Here is a 25,186-nt window from a genome sequence, read left to right on the forward strand (position 1 = left end):
AAAATATTATTAAATATTTATTTTTGTGCTTTACCTACACGCACTATTTAATTATAATAATTTATTTAAAAAAATATATTTATTTTTATGACCAGAAAATAATTTTAAACAATGAAAACACAATTATTTCTTGTTTCAAAGCTATTGCGCAAGTAGTAGTAAGCAAACTAATAAGCAAACTAAATAAGTATAAGATAATGAAGAGGAAAAGCTCTTGTTTGAAACTTTACACAATACTCGGTTTGTTTACAACTATATAGATTTTCGAAATTTTTTTGTTAAAAGTTTACTAAACCAATTCATTTATTTGAAAAATATTATACATTGAAGCTTATTTAGTTTTCTAGTAACTAATTTTTTTAGCTTCATTTATAACACGCACTTCGCTGTATCCCACACGTAGCAGGGTAAGGAACCTGGAAACCTAGTGTTAAGCAACTCCGTTGCCATTAGGAAACTTGCGTTGTCCACTCTCTACCGAATTCTGGAGGCATTGTATGTTGAGTGGCGGAATTCAATGCCTCGGTTTGCCTCATTACTAGAGCGAAAAGATGGAAATATTAAATATTTCATGTCGTCGAGTGGGGGTCGAACTCACAACCGTCGCGTTGCAGTCACACCCTTATGCTGCTGCGTTACGACGGCCTCAGATTAACAAAAGTATTTCAAATAATTAAACTTGTTCAATGGCTTACATATAAAAAGGAAAAGGATAAAAAAATCTAATACCTATCGGTAGAAAGCTCAAAGCGCGTCCGAGTGTCCAGGTACACGATAGAGGAGGAGCCGCTGACCATCACGAGTACTTATCCACTCTTCAGTTTGACCCATTTAAACTAAAAGTGCAATGTCAACAAGATGGAAAGTTACATTTTATTGAGATCGATCCTGAAGATAAAAGACCTAACTGCTAACTACGAGTATTTCCCAAGGTTTTCTATCTTATTATTGTTTTCACATTTGGTATCAATCACTAAATGAATTGAACAACTAAAGTAAATATTTTACTCGTAAAGTTAGATGACATAATATCTAAATGAATTTAATTTAATTATACTTTGCTTATATTAATAATTCAATGGCTTTTTACTCGATAATTTAATACTCAACGGGATATTAATATTTAAAAAATATATATTCACCTGATCTGATTAGAAAAAGTAGGAAGTTTATTGTTCAGTGTCACTGGTCTGGGCAGAATGTGGAGAATAGAGTTAAGTTAAGAATATAGTTTTTAAAGGGTTTTATGTATTAACCAAATATTATACAAAATATGTGAAATGAGGGTACATTTCGTACTTTAAATACATATAAACATTTTTACACTTAATACATTCAATGAATTTACTATAAACACACATATAAATATGTGATATGATGAATTTATCGATGTTATACATCTTTAAAATAACAAAAAGCTATCAAATATTTAAAAGTTAAATATATATTATATACGGTCTATAAAAAAAACACATTTACTAAGTAATAAATATTTCGCAAGTACTTTTAAGCAACGTCGACCTCTGACTCTCACGGTAACCGTTCCTTTGATACTCATGTCTTTAGTACGTGACTTTAGTTCAAGACAGTAACAGCATTCCGTAGCAGTTTTCACTTAAAGAGAATTTTCCAGGAAAAATAGCAAATTTCGCAAGATGAGATACTTCGTCAGGATGATAACCGATTACCAATAAAATTTTCATTATGCGCTACGTAAATGGAAGACAATTATTTATGAACATTGGAGTGCCTAAGTATATACACAGAAAAAATAGATAATTGGGCCAAATTTCAATGGTAGCATTAATGCGTACATCTAGAACTGGCGACTGAAATGCGACTTTGTCCTACAAAATCGATAACTTATTATTAAAAAACGCTTAGATACGTTATTTGAAATGACTCTATAAAATTTACTAGAGCATGAATAAGGTAGCTTATCCGAATAGATTTTATATAAAAACCATTCTGTAGAGACGAACTTTTTTCAATCATATTGTGAGTCGAAGCTAGATTACTACAGAGTTGTAAAATTATTTCATAAATAATTTTGCAAGTGATTTATTTGTGAAACTTCAAGAGCATCTTTAGCGGCCGTTCCTTTCGCCCGAGTTCAATCAGTTCAGTGAACATATGGTTGTATGTCCATAATTATTCATACAGAGATGATAACGCCGTTATATGATTTAAAATCATATAAATGATGACACTGTTAATTTATTTTTAATTTTACTTAGGTTCCACAGCCATTAAAAGTATCTTTACCTAGCGAGTAAAACATTGACATTATTTATGCTTTATATACTGAGTGCTTTTCTTGAGTAGATGTAAAATTGAATTTTGAGTGTACGTCTCGTAAAGTATTTGTTATGAATATAAAGTATAGCTAGTTTACTTAAGAACTTCAAATTTTTTTTTATTTTTTTTATTTTACTTTCGTCTTTTATATCTACGTTGAATGGCATTTTAATTTCATTTTCTTTACCTTATTCTAAGTAAAGTTTTATGTCATCTTCCTCAATCTAGTGAATTACCCATTTAAAACGCGCGGAGCGCGTGCCAAGTTTCTGGGTTTCAGAACTGGCGAGCAGCACCGTGTGTTATTTTACACGAACCATTTGAAGCCACTTTTTACCTATTCGTTACTCAAAAACTATTCCACCTAAAGCTGTCATATTTGGCTCAAATATTTAGACCCCCTACCTGTATACGTGCATAAAATTTCATAAACACAGCTCAAACAGTTATTTAGATAATGACGTCCAAAAATCGTAAATTTTTAGGGGGGTGACTGACCTATAGACCTTAATGTTAACCAAGTTCCAGATGATCTAGAATGGTGAAATTTAGCATCCGGTTAAGTAATTGGGTGTATGTCAAGGGAAAAATCCGAAACTAGTATTTTTTTAAATATTTTCTTTTAATTTTTCAATAAATAGATTCAATTAGGAACATTTACTTATAGCACCTGTAATGAAAGCATAGCAATCAAAGTTAATGATAACTGATTTTTAGGCATAGCGCCTGCCACCAAAATAAGAGCAATGCATTATTTATATATATTTGCTTTTATTTATGTCACACGTTAGTAAATATTTTATTTGTTTTGTAGACTAACTTCACTATTACTTACGTAAGCCATCTCAAACAACACGATGCTTTCAAGTATATTTTAAGATAAGATATGTCTCCATTTGTAGCTGAAAATGACTCTAATTTATGTCCTGAGAAAGCCTGTCATCATGTGGACTTCAAGGGCTTCACGTAAAAATATAAAAATATAATAAATGGATTAACATCCTTCATTATTATTTATTACTAGTGGACGCGCGCAGCTTCGCTTGCCTATTTAAGGGTGAATTCTAATAACCCATAAAATATGTGTTCAATGAAATATTTTTAAGTCTAAATTTCAAATTTTATAATAATCGGTGGCGTTTTAAAAATTTTTCTATATAAACTTTCAACCCCTTATTTGCACCCTTAGGGGGTGAATACTAGAAAACCATACAACATATGTTTAATTATATACGTTTAAGAGTCTGAATTTCAAATTTTATGAATATTTATGAATATTTGCACTCCTAAAGGTTCTCTCTAGGGGGGGAATAATAAGAGGGGAGAATTCTAGAAAACGATGAAACACGTGTTCAATTAAATACCTTTAAAAATCTAAATTTCAAATTTTATAAAAATCGGTGCCGATTTAATTTTTTTTCCATACAAATTTTCAACCCCTGTTTCACTCCTTTAGGGTTAAAATTTTTTAAAATCCCTTCTTAGTGGATGTCCAGATTACGAAAGTAAACATTTGTCCAAATTTAACGTTTCTACCATCACCGGTTACGGCTGTGCGTGCGTCTTACCTCAGAATATATATATAATTTAAACATTTTAGTACTTATTATACTAAGAGTATTTGCATAGTCGATTAACGTATTTGATATTAAATTATTATTACAATATTTAAGTACTATGTCCTATATAAGATCCTATAAGGGTTCTGTTTTATTGCTTTCAAGGTACAGAATCCTAAAACAGAAAAAAAAATACACTAAAAAAATTATATAAATAAAAGCTTATAAAAAATAATTATATTGATAAAAATATATATAAAATTTAATAATAATATACTATCTGTAAGGTCAGTCGTGGCACAGGGGCATAAAGTGTGACTGTAAAACCTGACTAGTTGTGAGTTCGATTCCCACTCGAGGAAATGAAATATTTATTTAAACTTATATTTCCATTTCTTCGTTCTGGTGTCGAGGCAAGGCGCGGTGTAGACTTCCGCCACTCAACACGCAATGCCAACAGAATCCGATGGAAAGTGGAGTTACTGAGTGTTTTAACACTAGGTTCTCTCTGTCTACTCTTCTTAGTGCGGAATACAGCGTGAAGCTGATTTGATTTTTATTTTGATATCTTGTCAGCCTACCAGCTATCTTAACAGAAGTAATTATAAAGTAATTATTAACAGTAAAAATTTAAGTAATTGTTAATAAAAAAAATAAGAAAAAAAAGAGAAAATTAAACATTATTTAAATAAAATAATAAAAAATAAATAAATCCGCTTTATGGTGTATCCCACACATAGCGGGGTAGACAGAGGGAACTTAGTGTTAAGACACTCAGCAACTCCACTTTCCATTGAATTCTGGAGGCATTGCGTATTAAGTTATTCCAATCTATACTAATATAATAAAGCGGAAGAGTTTGTTTGTTTGTTTGTTTGAACGCTAAGATCTCCGGATCTACTGGTCCGATTTACTATGTTTTTGTTTTGTATGAAAGCTGCATTCTTCAGAAGTGATATAGGCTATATAATATTACATTACATATATATACTAATAAATTAAAATACTTTCTAATTTGACATGCAATTTATTCTGCCCTGTTAATAACAACCGTCGTCGCTACGCGGCCGCGTTCGTTACCGCGTCATTTTGATATCCATCCTTATGAAAATAAATATAATAGTCACTTTTAGCATTTCATCTAAATTGAAATTATATTTCTATACAAATTATATTCTTATATTTCAAGCAGGCGTAGCCGCGTCCGGGTCCGCTAGTAAAATTATAAAATTAGAAAATAATAATAATAAATATATCAGATTTCTAAACGCAGCATACATTAATTACTTTCAAATCTGACAACTGTCATTTAATCAACAAAATAAAAACTATAGTCGAGATTCATAGATAAATATAATCTATATTCATATATAATTAAATATCGTCTTAAGAGTAATAAAACATAATATTATTGACCATAATAAAAAAGTAAATACCTAATTATATTAGATATATTTTATTGTACGAAGGCGCTCATATTTTAATGGTTTTTTTGGACTGGGTTTCATGATTTTACTGGTTTTAGGAACACTTGTGAAAACTGCACAGAACGAAGTCGACCTTGGGATCATATCAATTCAGATTGGTACCGTCAGCACTTAATAAACTTATTATTTATATTTTTTCCAAGACATATTGAACAATGAGTCGCTCAATAGAATTGCTTGTGGTTGAAACAAGAACTTACACCGAATTGTTCCAATGCCTCCCGATGGGAGCTGTCTCTTCCATGCTATTGCATATTCTTTGTTTGAGCGTATTGATATACAACAAACTAATAAATTGCGATATAGTAGAGTACGTATGTCGTAACTGGAATGATTTAAGTATCTACACTAGCGCTCGAAACGGGAATCCTTACTCTTCTAAAGAAGACATGCTTTGCTTAACTACGTACGGAGCTACTTACGAAATAAAGGCTGCAGTAGATTTGTACAATATTAAGATAGAAGTGTATTATCACAATGGTGTCCTACTTGGTTTATTCGGCGAAGAGAAATGTCCTATGAAGCGCTTACTCTAAACTATGTTTTAAAAAGAGCAACTCTTGAGTTTCTTGCCGTAGTAGCTTCCTATAGGAAAAGTACTTGTAATGGGCAAATTGAATAAAGAATATTTTGATTTTGATTACATTATGAATCTTCCTACTTATAATTTCTATACAAAAAGTAATGATATCCCATCAAAAACATAAATGTAAAATGAAAGCCAAGTTTTGTAATAAAACGTATGCTTTCAGCGATAAAAGAAGTGAGATGTAAATGTATGCCAAGTTCAATGGTCAGTCCTGAAATTTATTTTTAACAATATAAAATATTTTATAACAACTGAAAATGCCCATTCTTCTTACAACTTGGAGACTTTATTTATGTGTAATATCTGACTTGGCTAGTTTTCAAATTAATTTACATCGATATAAATGAATGTATTCAAATTCTATTCTACTCAGATTCTACTGTAAATTCTTATGAAAACTAGCCAAGTCAGATATTACACATAAATAAAGTCTCCAAGTTGTAAGAAGAATGGGCATTTTCAGTTGTTATAAAATATTTTATATTGTTAAAAATAAATTTCAGGACTGACCATTGAACTTGGCATACATTTACATCTCACTTCTTTTATCGCTGAAAGCATACGTTTTATTACAAAACTTGGCTTTCATTTTACATTTATGTTTTTGATGGGATAATACATTTTCGACACCTATAAATTTACAAAAAGTATTTCAAGAACTACATTAGCGGTCGTTTCGAACAGTTTAAATAAATGCGAGCAATTTACAGGATCGGGCCTAAAGAAAAGGCCTGGTGACGTCTAATCTGAGGAAATTTCAGCTTTGCGGGCCAATCATCACCTCCATACATCACGTTGAATATAATACGAAGGGAATGAATTTGTTCTAATTATACATATGTAAGTATTTTAATGTTGGGATTAGCTAATGCAAATTGTGCAGTATATGGAGATTAATAATTTACGAATGGTAATATAAAAACTTTATACTCAATATATTTAATTTTTCCAATACTGTCTTACAATATATTATATTTTTTTCACGCAGTTCCATTGTTTTACGAATAATACAGAATTCACATACATACATAAGAATGCCACGCAGATTTTTTTTTTTAATATTAACTCTTTGTATAAACAAGTACCAAACAATTTTAGAAATAGTTTGTTAAAATTAATTTCCACATTGCAATTTTTAACAACCTTACCAATAAGCTCTATTATCTCTATTATACACAGCATAGATACGAGTACAGACATATTATTAAATTTAAAATTTAACAGGTACTAGTATCGCAATAGTTATATGAAATTGAAACAAAGTATTAAAAATTAATATTAAACCCTCGATGAACACGCGGAAATATTCCAAGTCGGTCCGTTCATATAGAGATCGTTATACGTGTCATTAATATTCAATGATTTATGTCACACACATTATGATTTTTTTACCGATTTTATCAATATTTGTAATAAATCACTGGGGGGGGGGTGTTCTATTTCAGAGCTTTGGAAACATAAATTATAATCTTGTTTAGAGAGATACATCCATTTCACAAACCTACTGATAAACGAGATGAATTATTAAAATGGTTATATTTTTTTTATCAATTATAACTTTGAGACGTCAGTGGGCGTACGTAGTTTGTGAAATATAGAATTTTGCAGCTCTTACTTACAACTCTGTAATGGCAATATTTTTTAGCGAGTCAAAGTTAGTCTTAGGCACTTAAGTTTCTAAGTAAAGATTAAAAATAGCATTAAGATTAAGCTAAAATAATCTTTGCATTTAAAATGTCCATACTATATTAATATATATATCATATATATTAATATATATAATATATATTAATATATATATATATATATATATATATATATAATACCTAAGTATATAAATATTAGTGATCTCAAGAGATATCTCAAAAATATACTGAATTCGTTAAGGAAACTGCCCAAAGCTGTTGAACCGGAGTTTGGAAGATCCAAGTCCTCCGGGAGTCTCGTTACGGGTGTCAGTGGACTTAACTTTCATTGTATGTCTGGAACTCAAACTCTTTGTTGGTGTTTAGAAATATACATAATAGATAATATCAGAGACTGTCATGGTGCAGTAGGATAATGTCTGATTATAAACATGATAGTGGGTTCAATTCCCGCTCGGGGACTCATTATATTTAAATTGTTTTTATTTCTCCGCTCTTATAGCTCCACCACACATAATATGTGATGTCTCTAAAAATTGAGCGGAAATTGGGAATGGAGTGTCTTAACACTAACACTGTTTCCTTACCCTGCGATGCAGAAAAAAATGTGACGTAAAAGTTGATCTTGAACATAAGGGTCCATACTCGTACATTAGATCCCGATAATATTAAAGTTTCGGAGTCTAGTTTCAGATAAAATCAGGCAATCCATTATTCGTCGCCGAGCCGAGTATATCTCGAGACTAATAGGATTAGTGTATTCCTCCATTAGATACTGTTTTACTGTTCTTTTGTTATATGGTCACACTTCGACGATAATATGTTGGAAGTAGTCACAAAATGACGCGTCTTGTCGCTATAAAAATAAAAATATTATTATGATGCTATAGCGGGCCGCCGCCGCCGTGGCGCAGGGACATAAACGTATGACTGTAATGCGGCGGTTGGGGGTTCGATCCCCACTCGGAGGAATGAATTATTATTTATAAATATTTTCGTTTCTTCGCTCTGCTACTAAGAGTTTGATTGTAAGATGTTGAGTTCCGCCACTCAACATGCAATGCCTCTAGAATTCAGCGGAACGGAGTGTCTTAGCACTAAGTTCTCCGTGCCCCTACACGATACAAGAATAAGCAACAAAAAATATATAATACGTAAATATTTAACTTCTAAAAATATAATATCGATCTATTATTGTTTGACCAAAACATAGTAACAGGATTAGCTCTCTGCTCTATTACTCGTGGATACTGTTTTACTGCTCTTTTATTTTACGATCACACTTCGACGGTAATGTATTGAAAGTGGCCACTAACTGTCGCTATTAAAGAGTTCCGATAGAATGTTTTTTTGTTGATATCACTATATAACTTTTTTTATTAATAAAATATATTATAAACATATTTTATTATTAAAAAATGAGGCGTTTAAGTTTTATTCAATGTTAGTGATTGCGAGCTGTAAATATTACTTTCACTTTCTCTTGTTAGAATTAATTCTGAAAAATGTCAGGTGAGAATTTTTTTTTTGTTTCATTCTTTTTACAGCGTGATTGTTAGTAGTCGGGTTTTAGTTGGTCTTCTTACATCGTTTCTTTTAACTTAATTTTTTAATTTTAATAAATAGAATTTACCTAAGAGACTTGTGCCTACTTAAAATGTCCTTTCACATGAAATAAGGCGAAAATTTTATATAAAACAAGAAAACACTGCCAACAAACAAACTCAAAACATAAGCAAGCTTTTCACTCAGACAAATTACATGTATATCGTATTTCTCAACTCAACTCCTCAACGTTAAAGCCACACTGCCTTGCTAAGTGCCACTGAATTAATTTACCTTTTAGTCCAATACGTGAATTTAATGTTTCAGAGATTACGAGAAGAAAATTTGTGCATTTACAATAGAAAACTTTGATGAAACATAGAAAATTATTGTAAAATGCTTAGATATTTGTAGTTAACTATAATTGAATTTATAAGTGAAATTAATTAATTTAAAATAAATGTAAGTAAAAGAAATCATTATGTAATCAGGCCCAAAAATATTTATTTATTTTGGTAAGTAAGAAAAACTTAATTAAATAAGTTTTAAGTAAAATACTTAATTATAATGCAATCGTGCAGGGCAGTCGTGGCGCTGAGGCACAAAGCGTGACTGTAAACGCGTCTGGTTGCGGGTTCGATCCTCACTCGACAAAATAAAATATTTAGTTAGAACTGATATTTTCATGTCTTCGCTCTGATGCCGATGCGAAGCGTGATGTTGAGTTCCTCCACTCAACACGCAATGCCTTCAGAATTCAGCGGAAGTGGGGAACGGAATGTCTTGATATTATCTTATTGGAATAATATATTCTTTCTGCTCTACCGTGTGCGGGCTACAGCGTGAAGCTGATTCAAACGAACGCATCTTATATAGTAAATATATTTAGTACATTTTAATGATCCGTAAGAAACCGGCGCGTTTCATATACCCGGGAAGTCATAAATAATATAAATAAGCACATACAATAAGCATCAGTTAAACAATAATAAAAAATACCAAATTAATATTCAATAATAACAATATAAAGCTTCATTTATTATTTAAAGTAGCATTTACAGAAATAATATTAAGCTCTTATTGTTATTGCGTAGCGCGGCTGTCAGTGGAATGGAGGTATTACACTATTAACAATGGTGATTAAAACGGTAATAATTTAATTTCACTAAAGGTTTCATTGTTCGATAGGAACGCTTTACGTAAACAATTCTTATTTATTTGAATGGACATCTATTAAATCTTCATTACTTAATAAATTGTTGCAAATACTCCAAAATTCTAAATACAGCCTCTTTTACCAGTCAGAAATACGTCACATAAACGTTTTTGTTTACTTATATTTTACTATAGATCTTAAATATAAAATTTCCATCAAACTTTTAAGTATCTGCAAAATTATTCAAATAAATTAATACATGACAAATATGTAAATAGATTTTCGGAAAGTTCTTAATTTTGTTATCCATGACGTTCTAAGAGAGGACTTGAGAGGCATCTTCGTAACTTTAAGCTGTCACACAGTGACAGTGTTGACAGACGATTGTGAAATTACCATCAACATCCATAATTATGTTAACTAAGATGAATACTCCGAGTTTGTCTGTTATATGATGTTGCCATTGAAATATTTATTTATAATAAACAAAAATGTATTTAATAATTTATCCCGCAGAGTCGAATACACAAAGAAACTTGGTATTAAAGCACTCAGTTGTCCACCCACGTCCCCCGAATTTAAAAAACAATGAACGTTCAGTGGCGGTACTCAACACCGCGCCTTGTCTCTCTTTCGACACGATAAAATGATATTTTTTAACAAAAGTTTTATACATTGCAAACATTAAGAGTATTCATTTAAATTTTAATTTGTTTAAGTAACGAACTACGAGAGACTAAAAATTTACAATTTATATTCTTTACAAAAGCTGTAGTAACTTGCAGTGTAAATTAACTCTGTAAAATTAGAATTAATTTATTTCATTTGTAAATTCGATTCTTGTGAATGCAGCAAATTAAACTGAATGAATAGAGTTGGTCTAGAACTAAAGTCTACGTACAGTCTGCATCATAAGTTCATATTATAATACAAATATTTTCTTGCATAATTACGGTAAGAACTCGTCTTTTGATTCGTGGATTTGATTTCTGTTCGGGAAATATTTATATAAAAACATTTTCATGGCTATATGACCGACACCGACACCGACACCGACATCGACACTCGATGACATTATTACTTCAATCAACTATTCAGTATAGTTGTATGAAGGGTCCGCGCTATATTCAATACTAGCGGACGCGCGCAGCTTCGCTTGCCTATTTAAGGGTGAAGTCTAATAACCCATGAAACATGTGTCCAATGAAATATTTTTAAGTCTAAATTTCAAATTTTATAAAAATCGGTGGCGATTTAAAGATTTTTCCATACAAACTTTCAATCCCTTATTTGCACCCTTAGGGGGTGAATTGTAGAAAACCATGAAACATGTGTTTAATTATATACGTTTTAGAGTCTGAATTTCAAATTTTATGAAAATTGGTGACGATTTAAAAAAAACCTATACAAACTTTCAACCCCTTATTTGCACCCTTAGGGGGAGAATTCTAGAAAACGATGAAACACGTGTTCAATTAAATACTTTTAAAAATCTAAATTTCAAATTTTATAAAAATCGGTGCCGATTTAATTTTTTTTCCACACAAACTTTGAACCCCTATTTCACTCCTTTAGGGTTAAAATTTTCCAAAATCCCTTCTTAGTGGATGTCCAAATTACGAAAGTAAACTTTTGTCCAAATTTCACGTTTTTACCATCAGCGGTTACGGCTGTGCGTGCGTCTTACCTCAGTCAGTGAGGACAAGTCCTTTTATATATATAGACTAGCGGACGTGCGCAACTTCGCTTGCGTATTTAAGGGTGAATTCTAATAACCCCTGAAACACATGTCCAATGAAATATTTTTAAGAGTCTAAATTTCAAATTTTGTAAAAGTCGGTGGCGATTTAAAGATTTTTCCATACAAACTTTCAACCCCTTATTTGCACCCTTAGGGGGTGAATTGTAGAAAACCATAAAACATATGTTCAATAAAATATTTTTAAGAGTCTAAATATCAAATTTTATAAATATCGGTGACGATTTAAAACATACCTATACAAACTTTCAACCCTTTATTTGCACCCTTAGGGGAAGAATTCTAGAAAACGATGAAACACGTGTTCAATTAAATACTTTTAAAAATCTAAATTTCAAATTTTATAAAAATCGGTGCCGATTTAATTTTTTTTCCATACAAACTTTGAACCCCTATTTCACCCCTTTAGGGTTAAAATTATTCAAAATCCCTTCTTAGTGGATGTCCAGATTACGAAAGTAAACTTTTGTCCAAATTTAACGTTTCTACCATCAGCAGTTACGGCTGTGCGTGCGTCTTACCTCAGTCAGTGAGGACAAGTCCTTTTATATATATAGATTATATTGGATTTTGTTCATCATATATCGTTTAAAACCTTCATAGTCAAACTATATGTGATCTCACACAGGAGCAATTTTTCCAACTTGTAATCAACAGAAAGTTACTCGTACAAGATTGTGCTCAGAACTGTATTCTCTTCGTGGACTGTCAGTATTTTCGTATATCACGATAATATTGTCAAACTATCTTCTCTGTCAGGCTTACCGTAACATTGACAATATAAGATGAAATATACCTATTGGATTCTTTATTAAATTGCGTGGCTATTGTTCCGGCGAATAAACTTAATGCTTGTTATTATAATTAAAAATATAACTTTTTCGAAAGCAGTATCTATAAAGTATATAAATAAAACATGTTAAGTTTAATCCGCGGTTAATTTAAACTGTGTGATAAATAAAAACAAATGTATAATCCTATCCTATATCTTATAAAACAAAGTCGCTTTTCGTGTCTGTCTGTTGTTTCTAACTCTTCTTCTTCTAAACCACCCAATGGATTTTGGTGCGGTTTTCACCATTAGCTCGAGTATTTTTCGTAGAAGGTTTATATATAGTTTATTATTTGTACATTCTTATGTAAATTAACATAAATACGACAAATGTGTATAATGTCCTACCCGTTGAGACACTTTCGCGCATGCGCTGCTTTAATGGTAAGTATTACATGAAAATAATGTACTGGAGTATTGTTCCTCTTAATAAGATCTACAAAGAAGTCAGCAAGAGCATATTCGTATCTTTTAAGAATAACGTGTAGTGGTCATATTTCTGTCTAAAAATAATAATTTCAATATATTTTTTATTGTGAGTCATATTGTTCCATAATGGTATTAATCCTTATCCTTTAAAATACTTTATTAATTTTCTACGTTAAACGAAGATAAAAATTGCTTTTTACACTATTTCGAAATTGCGAATAGTTTTACAGAAAAACGCATTTAATTGTTGACACATCCCGCCGTTGACACATCAGCTGTATGTTACTCAAGTTTCACTTATCCCTTACTCTCAGTATATAAGTAATAAGTATATTAGTTACGTTGGCCATTTAATGTACATCAAAACTGTCTTTTACTGTTTTTCATTTTAATAAGTACTTTAGAAGTTGTTACAATATCAAAAAATCCTTGCTGCGAAACGGCTCGCCACTCGCCATACGACCGCCGCGTGCATTACACGCATCGGTGGTTCAGTAGAAGAATGCTCGCCTGCCACGCGGGCGGCCCGGTTTCGATTCCTGGCCGATGCATTCTATTTAATTTTCGTCACAGGCAGCCACGTAGTGCTTGCTTTTCATCAGGGACAAAATACCCTCTTCAGCATTAACCGCAAGCTCGAAAAAAAAACCCGCCTGCCTCTATAGCAACGAAGATTTAATGCGTTTGCACGTATTGGATAATTGGAGTTGAATGTATTATTTCAGCGCGATATATTTGGTTTCATATTTTTTGTAGTAGTTATTAGTAGGTAGGCTTTTGTTTATAATTTCTTCAAAGTTTTTAAGTTTAAAAATAGTCATTTAACTATCTAAAAATAGTAATTTATGTATATTTTAATAAGTACTTGAAAAGATTAGTAGCACAGATTTAAAATTACGGTACCTACTAAAAAATCTACTACTACTAAGAAACTACAAAAATGCGGGTTGCATTAGGGTTTAATTAATTTTCACATTATCTTAAGTGCTTTGCAAACATACATTATATGAATAATCCAGTAGTAAAAGCGGGCGAAGCCGCAAGAGGGTCGCTAGTATTATATAAGAAAAAACACCATTGTGTAATTTCATTAATTCATTAATGATAACCATTGGTGGGTACGATGTAATGTTGACGCAGATGTAACCGGAGAAGTCAAAGACCCCCCCACCCCCCTCTTATTATTCACCTAATGAATGTCCTTGGGCAAAAATCTTAACCAAATATTATTTGATTATCCATAAAATATAACGCCAAAAATGAACTGATGTTAAATTGACCGATACAATTCCTACAAGATTCTGATTCATGATAAGAATATTTTCAAGGACCCTTTACTTTACCCCTATTGTCATGTAAATATAGGTCTGGCAAAGCTTTACTAGCAAATTAATGAAAAAAATATCCACCGAATTCGAATTCAGTAGAGAATTAAGCGTTTGCTTTAAGAAACAAGAGCTCATCCTTCCCTTCGACTTTTATGTTTCATTGACGTAGAAGGGTTATTAAACTAAAATTTAATTTCCACGCCCTGGAATGTTGATTGTCGTAATGATTACATAACTAAGTTTACTTTGGTATCGTGTTCTTTTCTTTTATTTTTCTTATCGAATTTAACGTTAATTAAATATATAGTTAGATTAGAGACCGTCGTGGTGCAGAAGCACAAGGGTGTGACTTTAACACGAACGCTGTGGGTTCGATCCTACTTAATATAATTGTATATTATTCAAGAAAATCCGTTATTATTATAGAAAGTCGCTAATTGTGTAGAAATAATCACAGTTCGGTGTGTTTTCATCAACCGTCACGTTCCGGTTGAATAATCGTGAATGACGCGTTTACGTATTCAGCAGGCTCTCTATCGCTAACGAGGACACGAGATAAGTTTACGAATGTCGTCTCTAATTTCCGAAGATATTGTTCTAAGAGTAGCTTTGACTGTCTACGGAAAATTAACATAACGAAACTAGAACTCATTTAGTGTTTATTTATTTATTTACGCAAGATATTAATTTTTTACAGCTTCAAAGTATGTATATTTTAAAAGAAACAGCAATTAATCGTTTTTGAAATCTATTGCTTTTATATATTACATCATTCTCTTTCATATTTTTACCTGTAATTGTTTATTGATATATTATGTAGTTACTATAAAAATATGTTACAAAGTTTAAACTTAATCTCAAGAATCTTATATCCAAAAGATATAAATACAAGTTAATCAGGGAATGACAAAACGTAAAACAGCAAAAAAAGCTTAAAATAATTTAAACGCTGTCGTTTCAAACAAATATTTTTTATAAGCTTAGGCAGTATGACAATATAGCAAATCGCCAATTTTTTAAGATTTATTTTATTTCTAGTACATTTCACAATAAAAATAAGCATTATATTTTTCATATTATACGTTAGTTATTCATTTTGTGAGTGAACAAAATTAAATAATTCAAGTAAAGGGTATTTACGTGACTAAGTATATCTAACTAAGCAAATTATAAAACTCGATCCGCTGTTCGGATACAGGCAAAATAATGATATTAAGAAATTTGTTCGAGTACAGCGAATACGTGAGGCGCATGTTGGCGAATACGAGTACTACGGGTATATTCTCTGATAGGAAAACAAGCCACGTAACCAACTGACTACGAGTAAAGTCAGCAATCTTCTATACAACTCAATTATTATAAATTAATGAAAGAGGCTAGTCGTGATGCAGGGGCACAAGCGACACTGTAGTGCGACAGGTTATGGGTATATGAGGAAATGAAATATTTAATGGTTTCATTTCTTTTGAGTCACGAGGAGAAGCGCGGAGTTGAATTCTGCCACACAACACCTACATAATTCAGCGAAAAGCAGAAAACGTAAGTATCTGAATGGGAACGACGTGTTTTAACTAGGTTCCCAGGTTCCAGGTTGTTCCAGTGTGAAACTAAAAAAAAGTAAATAAAGAATAATTAACGTACGAGCCGTACAATATCGCGTTCAGTCTGGCATATTGTGACTAATTACGTAGGCGCCATTTCGTCGAAAAAACAGGTACGAGAATTAGACTAAAGGTCAAAACGATGGGCCCAAAGATGAAAAGTTTTTATTGATTAAAAGATTATTGATTAAATAAATGAAATATACTATTTGATTGTGCTCCCAATACTATACAACAACACACTTGGCACGTAACATCTTCTATGATGAGATGAGACGTCCACAAATTGAGATGAAGAAGCTTGGGAAGCGTATCATCCTCGGCATCCCGGGGTGCGGTCAACGAGCCTGAAAATTGCTTGCAATTTATTTGGTTCAAGGGTGACCGGAAATGAGGAAGAGGCGTTTGTCACTCACTGTATTATGCGCCACGGACATCGTGCTCTATTTTGGATTTTTGTCGTATCTCTTTGTAATTTCTTATAGGAAACAGATATGTTTCTTGTCCAATAACTTGTCTCTGCAAAAAAATATTGCAAATATTAAACTAAACTTTAATTACAATACGAAATGAAAATAATAAACCATTTATTTATCATGTGTCATGTCAATAGTACATAATTAACATGCCTACCACTTTTCCGCTTAGTACTCTTATTGTAAACCCTTACTTCATTGCTTACGCTGTATTATAACGCTATATGGCTAACGCGAAATTTGATCGTGCCAATTAAAAATGTAGGCGTGCCAGAAATTAAAAGGAATATAAGTGAAAATTCTTACACGAAGTTTTTGTTTCATTTTTTCTCTTTTTTTTTTCAATGAAAGTTCTTAAACATAAATAGAACTCTTCAAACGATTAAAAAAATAGGTTAAATAAATGTCTTTATATATTATATCTTAGGTAATTAGTAAGAAATAATTATTAATAATCATATTATGTCAGTAGTCTTATAAAATTAAAATATATCTCTCGTTTTATTGAAGTACAATATTTACAACATCCCGGAAACCATCTCACGCCTTGTTTTCAGATACCTTTCTGCAGGTGCCCATTTCAGAAATCTTGTTGACAGATAATAAGCCTTGTATTCTTGTCTCTTGTCGCCTCTGGGCCTTTTCGTTTGCTCTGTAATTTAAAAAAATGTATTTTGTAATTTTAAATAATATGTCGGCCGTTACTTTTGTTCTTCTCGACTAAGAATGTCAGCTCAAAATAATATTAAAAAGTAGGTTGTTTTACTTTTTTTAAACAATAAATAAAAACAATTGCGTTTCAGAGTTTCTCACCGAAAGCAAACAGGCCAATCTTATACGTTTTACTTCCATTTATTAGCTACTTACTGTTCAAATAATCGTAGGTATTTTAACATTTTAAACTATTTTTTTCGTTTTGTATATTATTTACTTATATTGTTTTAGACTTCGAACATTTAAAAAAAAAATACTAATAATAATTAATAAATGATAATAGACTTTTTTCTTAATAATATTTTACCGCCATATGAGATAACTTGGACGGGCTCTTATTTCCAACGAATATTGTTTTCTAATCTTTCTATTTATCTTACAAGTAAAATGGAAACAAAAGATTTAGAAGCAACATTTTTCTTATTCTTTTTTTTTGTACATAATAGGCCACGGTAACGCATAATTATCTTGTTATATGTAAATGAAATAGCTAATAAGCGAAAAACAAGAAAACAAACGGCTTTATAGCATTACAAATTCACGGCAATTCAAAATTGTGAAATTTTATAAAATTATCTGTTTAGCGTCGTGCCTCTTTAAATAAGTGTATTTCCTCAATGAGGCAAATATTATCTTAAGTGAGGCTAAAATTTGAATCTGTGGCACTTCTGAAGACAATAAGAAGGCTATAAATAGTTTTATCAACATTATGAAAATGATTATTGGGATAAAAAAACTTTTATGAACGAAATATTATTTTTGTATTATAGTTTTTTATTCCTAAAAAGGTGTAGTCAGGTACTAAGCATAATATGAGCGCATTAATTCCAATAAAAATAACAATATCATCAAAATGTATGTAAAGTGCTAGTTTTCGAAGAGACAGCACGAGGAATTGCTGTTGTCAGAAATGTTTGTTAGTTAATGATTATACAGAGTGATCTAACCTCGAAATACGACAGCATATTCTGTCTTCACACAACAGCAAACATTTGTATTAGGCACTAAACAGTTAACTTCATTACATCTCAATTAATTTTCGCTATCATGAAGTTCACCGTATATGAAATACTTGTGTCGCCCGCTTGAAATTATAGTTATATTATAGCCAAATTTACGCCTAAAAAAATATTTACATACCTCTAGCTAATAACTTCCTCTTAAATAACAGACAGGTCAGTCACTTCTAATATTATGTGGAATTTTATGAGTTCCCGCGGACAAGGATAAATCACGGATGTACGTAATAGGAGCAACGAGCAATATATCTGTAGTTTCGGTTCAGTTTTCGGTGACACAAGCTGATAGTCACTTAAATACAGACAAAGTAAAGCTCGGAGCACAATGACGACCCAACAACAAGTAGTAAGTAAATAGCAGCGCGCTTAGTAAGTTTCTTCGACCGTGAGTTGGGATCGTTCAGCCGACCGTCTGGTAAGAACTGTTCAATAGAAACAGATCATGTGTGAATGTTGACGTTGCCCTGACAGGAGACATTGTCACCTAAACTCATACCTGAAACATATATATAGCACTAGAACAAAGAAGGTGTGTCGCCTGATTGCTTCCAATATCAGTAGAAATTAAGTCAACTAAAATTGTTCTTGTTTGCAATTTGCAGTTACAGTTTTGAGTGTGAAAGTTGTGGGCTTTGAGTTTAACAAGGTATATTTCGAGTTACTCAGTTTCACTATCTTAATTTCTTCCAACGACGATTAATAAAAAAATATAGATATTTAAAAAATAAAATCTTTATGTACTATTTTAAATAAAAAATCTATAATGTGAAATTATAAAAAAAAAATCCCTTTTATCATTCTAAAAATCTGCATAAATGAAAATAGTGAATTTATGTACCTGTTCTAAAATTACGAGTAGAGAAATGACATTAGAATTAACTTGTTTAATAAAAAATATAATATACTAGTAAAACATTACTATATTCACCAAAGACACTGAATTAAAGAGTAAATTTTATTTTACCTGGAAAACTAAAAGCCACAAAAGAAGATTACTAGAAAATAACTAAAATATTCCACTATGACGTAGCAAATATTACAAAGAGAAACTATCAAAAGTACGTTCTACAAACGAAATGAGCAACTTTTGAAATTGGCTTTTACAAACAAAGCTGCATCTCGTACAAAGTGGTGTCTCTTAGTAATATCGTTCTATATTTTCACTGCAGTGTGTAAGTACGCTGCTTTAGGTGAAAACGTGAGAAGCGTTTCAATTTTGACTGATATCAGGAAGAGACGTAAGCGTGTTAGAAGGAAGATGCGAAGGCGTGAACATTAGATGTTACTTGGTGAGGAATCTCGAATTCTCGAGGATTATTAACGTGCTTAGAACACTTTCAGTACGTCGGTTACTACTACTACTATTATAGATCGTAATTTTTATAATTAATGATTGTACGGTTTAAGATTAATTGCAAGTATTTTAATATGTACGATACGTAGCATTACCTGCTTTGATTATGATGTAACTACTAAGCAATAGAACTTTGAATGATAGGCTTAGCCTCATTGAGAATTAACGCTCATGACTGCTTAAGACAGGCTGTGTGTTAAGTGTCCCATATACGAGTAGAGGACTAGAATTAATTAGCGAATAACTGCTGCATAAGCTGTCGAGGCATCTTATCTCGGCATCCGCAGTGAAGTTATATTATACGTAACAATATGTGGGTACGGAGGGCAATCGCTGTCAGTTACCCAGCTTTACGAGCGGTAGTAGTTACATGGGAAACTACAAAAGTTCATTAGTCTGACTGCCTGTCCCCTCTCGTAAACGCCGTAATAAACCATCACGGCCATACAGTTAACAGAACTAAGTGTTTGTTTTGAAATAGAATGAAAAATCTCTCAAAGTTTTATGCATACTTCATAGTCGTAATTGTTTACATTTTTTACTTAAATCGCTTATTCATCATTAAGATTGTTATGTAACGGAGGCTGTTATTAACGTTCTTCGTCCTCCGATAGCGTGGACGGCTCGAGGCGAGGCGAGGGACACAATTGATGATCGCAGGGCGTGCTGGGCGGCCCGACGCCGGTGTGACTAATCGGTGATTGGTAATCTGTCGATGTAAGAAATTATATTTTATATTTATACTTTATTTAATATGTATCATTTATATATTTCAATATCGTAATTTATTTTTTATCGTTTATATTATTTATTACATACATTTAATTTAATAGAATTTATTATAATAAGTATGATGAAAGCGCCCGCTGCTATGTGCTGATGATATGTGTTCATTAGCGATAGTCAAATCTATTTTTTAAAGTTTACTTAATTTAGTGAATCTGGTTTTTGCTACCCTCAATATTATTTTAATTCTTAAACACTTCCAACTTACTTCTGTAGAATTTAAGATATAGAAGCTTAAAGTAAAGAATTTTGTTGGTATTAATGAGTAATACGTGTCGAGTTCACTCCTGGCGCGTAATATATTGCAGCCTCGTAATCGTTGAACGATCGGAGCTATTTGTTCAACAACAAAATAATATATTTTTTTCGACCGTTATTTGTTACTACAGAAAATTAAAAGGGTATCAATATTGAAACATGTCTCTTTAATGTTGGTGCTTACCATTTTTTATCTTTCGGTTTATGTTATTTACAAATTTGCTTAATTTAAATGAACACTATATTCAGCAATTATAAGAATTGAAACTTAAATTTAAGCGTATATAGAACTTTTGAAATTATGAGCGGGTGAAAAATGATCCAGCTTCTTGCTTAATAGACAAAAATAATTAGACCTTTATATTTTTTAATATTCGTAAATAAATTATTAATATAATCTATCTGCACTTTGTTATGCCTGACTATCAAAATTTCATAATATATTTTCTTATAGTCCCACACTTAGTACAGTAGCCATTTACGCTTGTATACGTTAGATTCGGTACTTTGCTGCAAATGTGCCTAGTATTTAATTTTTATTGTAATAGCTTTGTAACGGCTACAAAGTATGAGATGATGATGATGATAAACAACCAGCTTAGTATATCTAAAATATAGTTGAAAAGGAAGGGAAGAGACAGTAAGAAAAGGATTATATTATCATTAAAACTCTTTGTACCTACTATACATTATTCCTTTCACGTTCTGAAAGGTAAAAGTTGTACATCAACTTGAAGCGTTACTCATACAATAACACGTAAGATAATTTCATCTCAATTCAGTAAGAACTTGACCCTTTGTGTTTGATCTGCAACGTATTTATTAGGTAATGGCAATCTACGATACAAAATGATGATATAATTAAATTAAGTGGTCCAATATTGTATACTCCAAATATAAGTCAGGAAGTTACGAGGGAAAAGGCTTTATCAATAGGCGATAGTCTTTTAAGATTCCTTTGATTGTAATATGTAAGTGTCTGATAGCCACATTGCACGACTAATCCTGAAATATGACCTTACTATTTAAAATATTAAAAATGTATGGTTTCCAATGACAATATATGGGTTCCAATATCAATATTAAAAAATAAGGGGGAAATACAAATACAGTTTGAATTCTACGCTAATATATTTTTTGGATTTGCTATAGATTGCTGTCGTAATTAGCTGTACATTATGTAAATAGTTAAAAAAAACCTAATTAAGAATTATCATATATGGTGACATTTAATTTTTAACTAAATCACTGCAAGCGAATACTTTTTAAAATTGAATTGAAATAGGGCAAAGTTAGTATACGGATCAACCGCAGCTAATTTTGAAAGTTGCTTCCTTGCTACTCGTATTCGAAATACTTTGAGATGAAAATGGTTCATCAACTACAGTAGAAATAACTAGCGAACGAGCATGAGAGAGTTTTTTAAACTTTATCGTGTAATTTATTTTGAAATTCCCCCACTGCTGTTCTGTTTTTATTTTACTAGGTACAGTGCTGTCGTGCATAATATAATATATTTTGTTTATTTCCGCATAATGCAGTCCATTAAAAATAATAATAAGCAGATGCCTCTTATGCTGATTAAATTTCAGGCTATAATTCTATTTAAATTGAGTTGATTAATACACATAAAAAATCTCCATACCATTAACAATTATTAGTTATTTTAAGAAGTGACAAGCTAATGTTATAATAAATTTTATTGTGTCTAGTTAATCGTGTATGAAGTCACAAAATAATATATAATGATATCGTTTACAGTTAAACTTCTACAGAAAATTATAAGTAGATTAAGATGGCATTACTGCTGATAACAGAGTTAATGATGCTCACGCTACAAGTGCCAACTGTGGTATAATAGATTTAAACTTAATTCTAAAAAAGGAATAAAAATAATTGATTTTTTTAGTAGTAGTCAGTAACATTCGTTTAGGAAATTGTAGTAAATAAAGCGACATACTACTCAACTACTGTTCAACTACTAATAATTCTCTAAAAAATAATGAAGTTAACGGCAAAGGTTATGTAAGAAACTATACAATCAATGTAGCATATACTTATAAGAAAATAGTTGTCTGAAAACAAGTCACTGCTAGAAAAGAATCAGTATTATGAACAATGAAGTAAATAAAATAATTTCTTGAATAACATTATCAATCGCGAAAATATAAATTAGAAGAAATGAAAATATAAATTTAATCAAATATTTCTTTTTCTTGAGTGGGGATCGAACCCACTACCAGTCACACACTTGTGCCCCTGCTCCACGACTGGCCTCAAATAACGTTAATTTCTGTTCTCAGTTAAACATGTCATCACTGACCTAAAAACACTGTAACAGCCAAAATTGGCAGCAGATTAGTGTATAAACGACGTACGACCTAATACAAAATGGTACTCTGACTGCTATTCGGAAAAGGCTCTAGCGGACTTTATAGGAGTTACCGTATAGTAGGACTTACGGTTATATGCAGGCACCGGCTTATGCGACACTCGCAGGATTGCATCCTCAAGTATATACTCGTAAATGTGCAATTATTTTGTCATTTAATTTTTGCAACTAATACAGAAAAATAAATTGGATGACGTTATTTATTTGTTACTGGTTAAATACGACTGTCGGAACATTTTTATACGAGTAGTTCGAAGATGAACTTAATTTAAAATTTTGTTGTTTGTTTATTTTATGACCAAAATATTTACTTAATACGTTTCAATGCATTTTGCTCGGTAGGGACAGTAAGAACATAATGGTAAAGTAACTCCGACAACCACTTTTTACACTCTCCTCGTGTTTGCCACTTATATAGAAACATCATGTGTTGGATGAAATTGTTAAATTACATTTTAAAGCTACTTACAGAAAAAAGTAATTTCCTTTTACTATACCGAATTCTCTAGTTCTATGTCTGGTCGTAAAACTGAAACCCTTTCCTCCTCATTCAGTCCGTTCGTCCAACTTCCTTCTTTTCCCTAGAGTTTACAACCTATCATGATGAAATTTCAAAGACAGATGTGCCTTGAGAATCGAAAACAGGCGTAAGTAAAAAATATTTATGACCACGTCTCAAATAGATAAAGAAAAGATTTCCCCGTGGAGAAATTATTATTTTCAGGAAACGTTGCAGGAGACGTAGTACATAACGTGCTTAAGATTAGATTTTCTTGTTCAAAATTGTTATTTTAGATTTGTTATACTATAGAGGTAGATTATTTATGTATTTTGCAAAACAATTTTACACCTTACTTGTTTAGTTGTACATTTCAAAAATATTAATATTCCATATATAAAATATACGTAGAAAGATTTTACCGAGACAACGAAACTCTTATGCAATATTTCGTCTTATTGATATTTTTCACCCGTAATGAATATATCTTTTACCCTAAATAGCACTGAAATATTGTGACATCCATTTCGCATCTGCCCTCACAATAGAGAGTCGCCTCTCACGTGAGTCAACCTGTGTGCGACCACTTAGCAGTTCATTGTTGGTTACAAATGCATGTGTTAGAATCATGATAGTAGATAATATAAATAAAGATAAATTAGAATAATTGTCTAAATGGATAACATGATTGTCGTATCGATCAAACATCAGAAGCGGTTGATAGCTGTAAGTAATGTTATCTACCTTTTAAAAGATCTGAAGCTTGGAGCAGTGCCGTGGACTTGTGACCACATCTGTAGGCTTAAGGGATCCCTTTACAGTACTAACCCTCGCCTTTCACTGCTCCAGCCCAGTGTAATTACATATAACTTACCTGTACTATACTTACCACATTTGCAATCACAGTAATATTTGATTATATTGATGATAAATCTATTAACATTTATAATTAAGATAGCCGAGGATATATAATACATTTACAATAATACTATAAGTCAAATATTATCGTAATTCCATTGTTTTATATCACCAGCCAGCAAATCATAGGCAGATGTATTAAACTACAAATCCTAGACAAGTGTCGATTATCAATTATAATATATTATTTATTGTAATTATCATATATGTATTATTTATTATTTAATTACTATTACCTTTATTAATCTATTAAATATAATCATAATTCTATAGTAATCCATTACTTAACTACCAAATCATAGACGGATATTTTAAACGCCAAATCAATGACAAGTGTCAAATGTCAATTACAAAACATTATTTATGATAACAATCATATATGTATTATTTATTATTTAATAACCATTAATTCTATAAAGCTATTACGGCCAAACTGACACAACTTCGTCCCCGAAGTTATAGGTACATCTCAACATTTTATCATCAAATCCACTTGTATAGACCTTACAATAATATAAATATGAAAGTAATAATAATAAAA

The sequence above is a fragment of the Heliconius melpomene genome, chromosome 15 (genome assembly GCF_056956725.1).
Source record: "Heliconius melpomene rosina isolate 202511_hmr_F chromosome 15, ASM5695672v1, whole genome shotgun sequence".
Classification (NCBI taxonomy): domain Eukaryota; kingdom Metazoa; phylum Arthropoda; class Insecta; order Lepidoptera; family Nymphalidae; genus Heliconius; species Heliconius melpomene.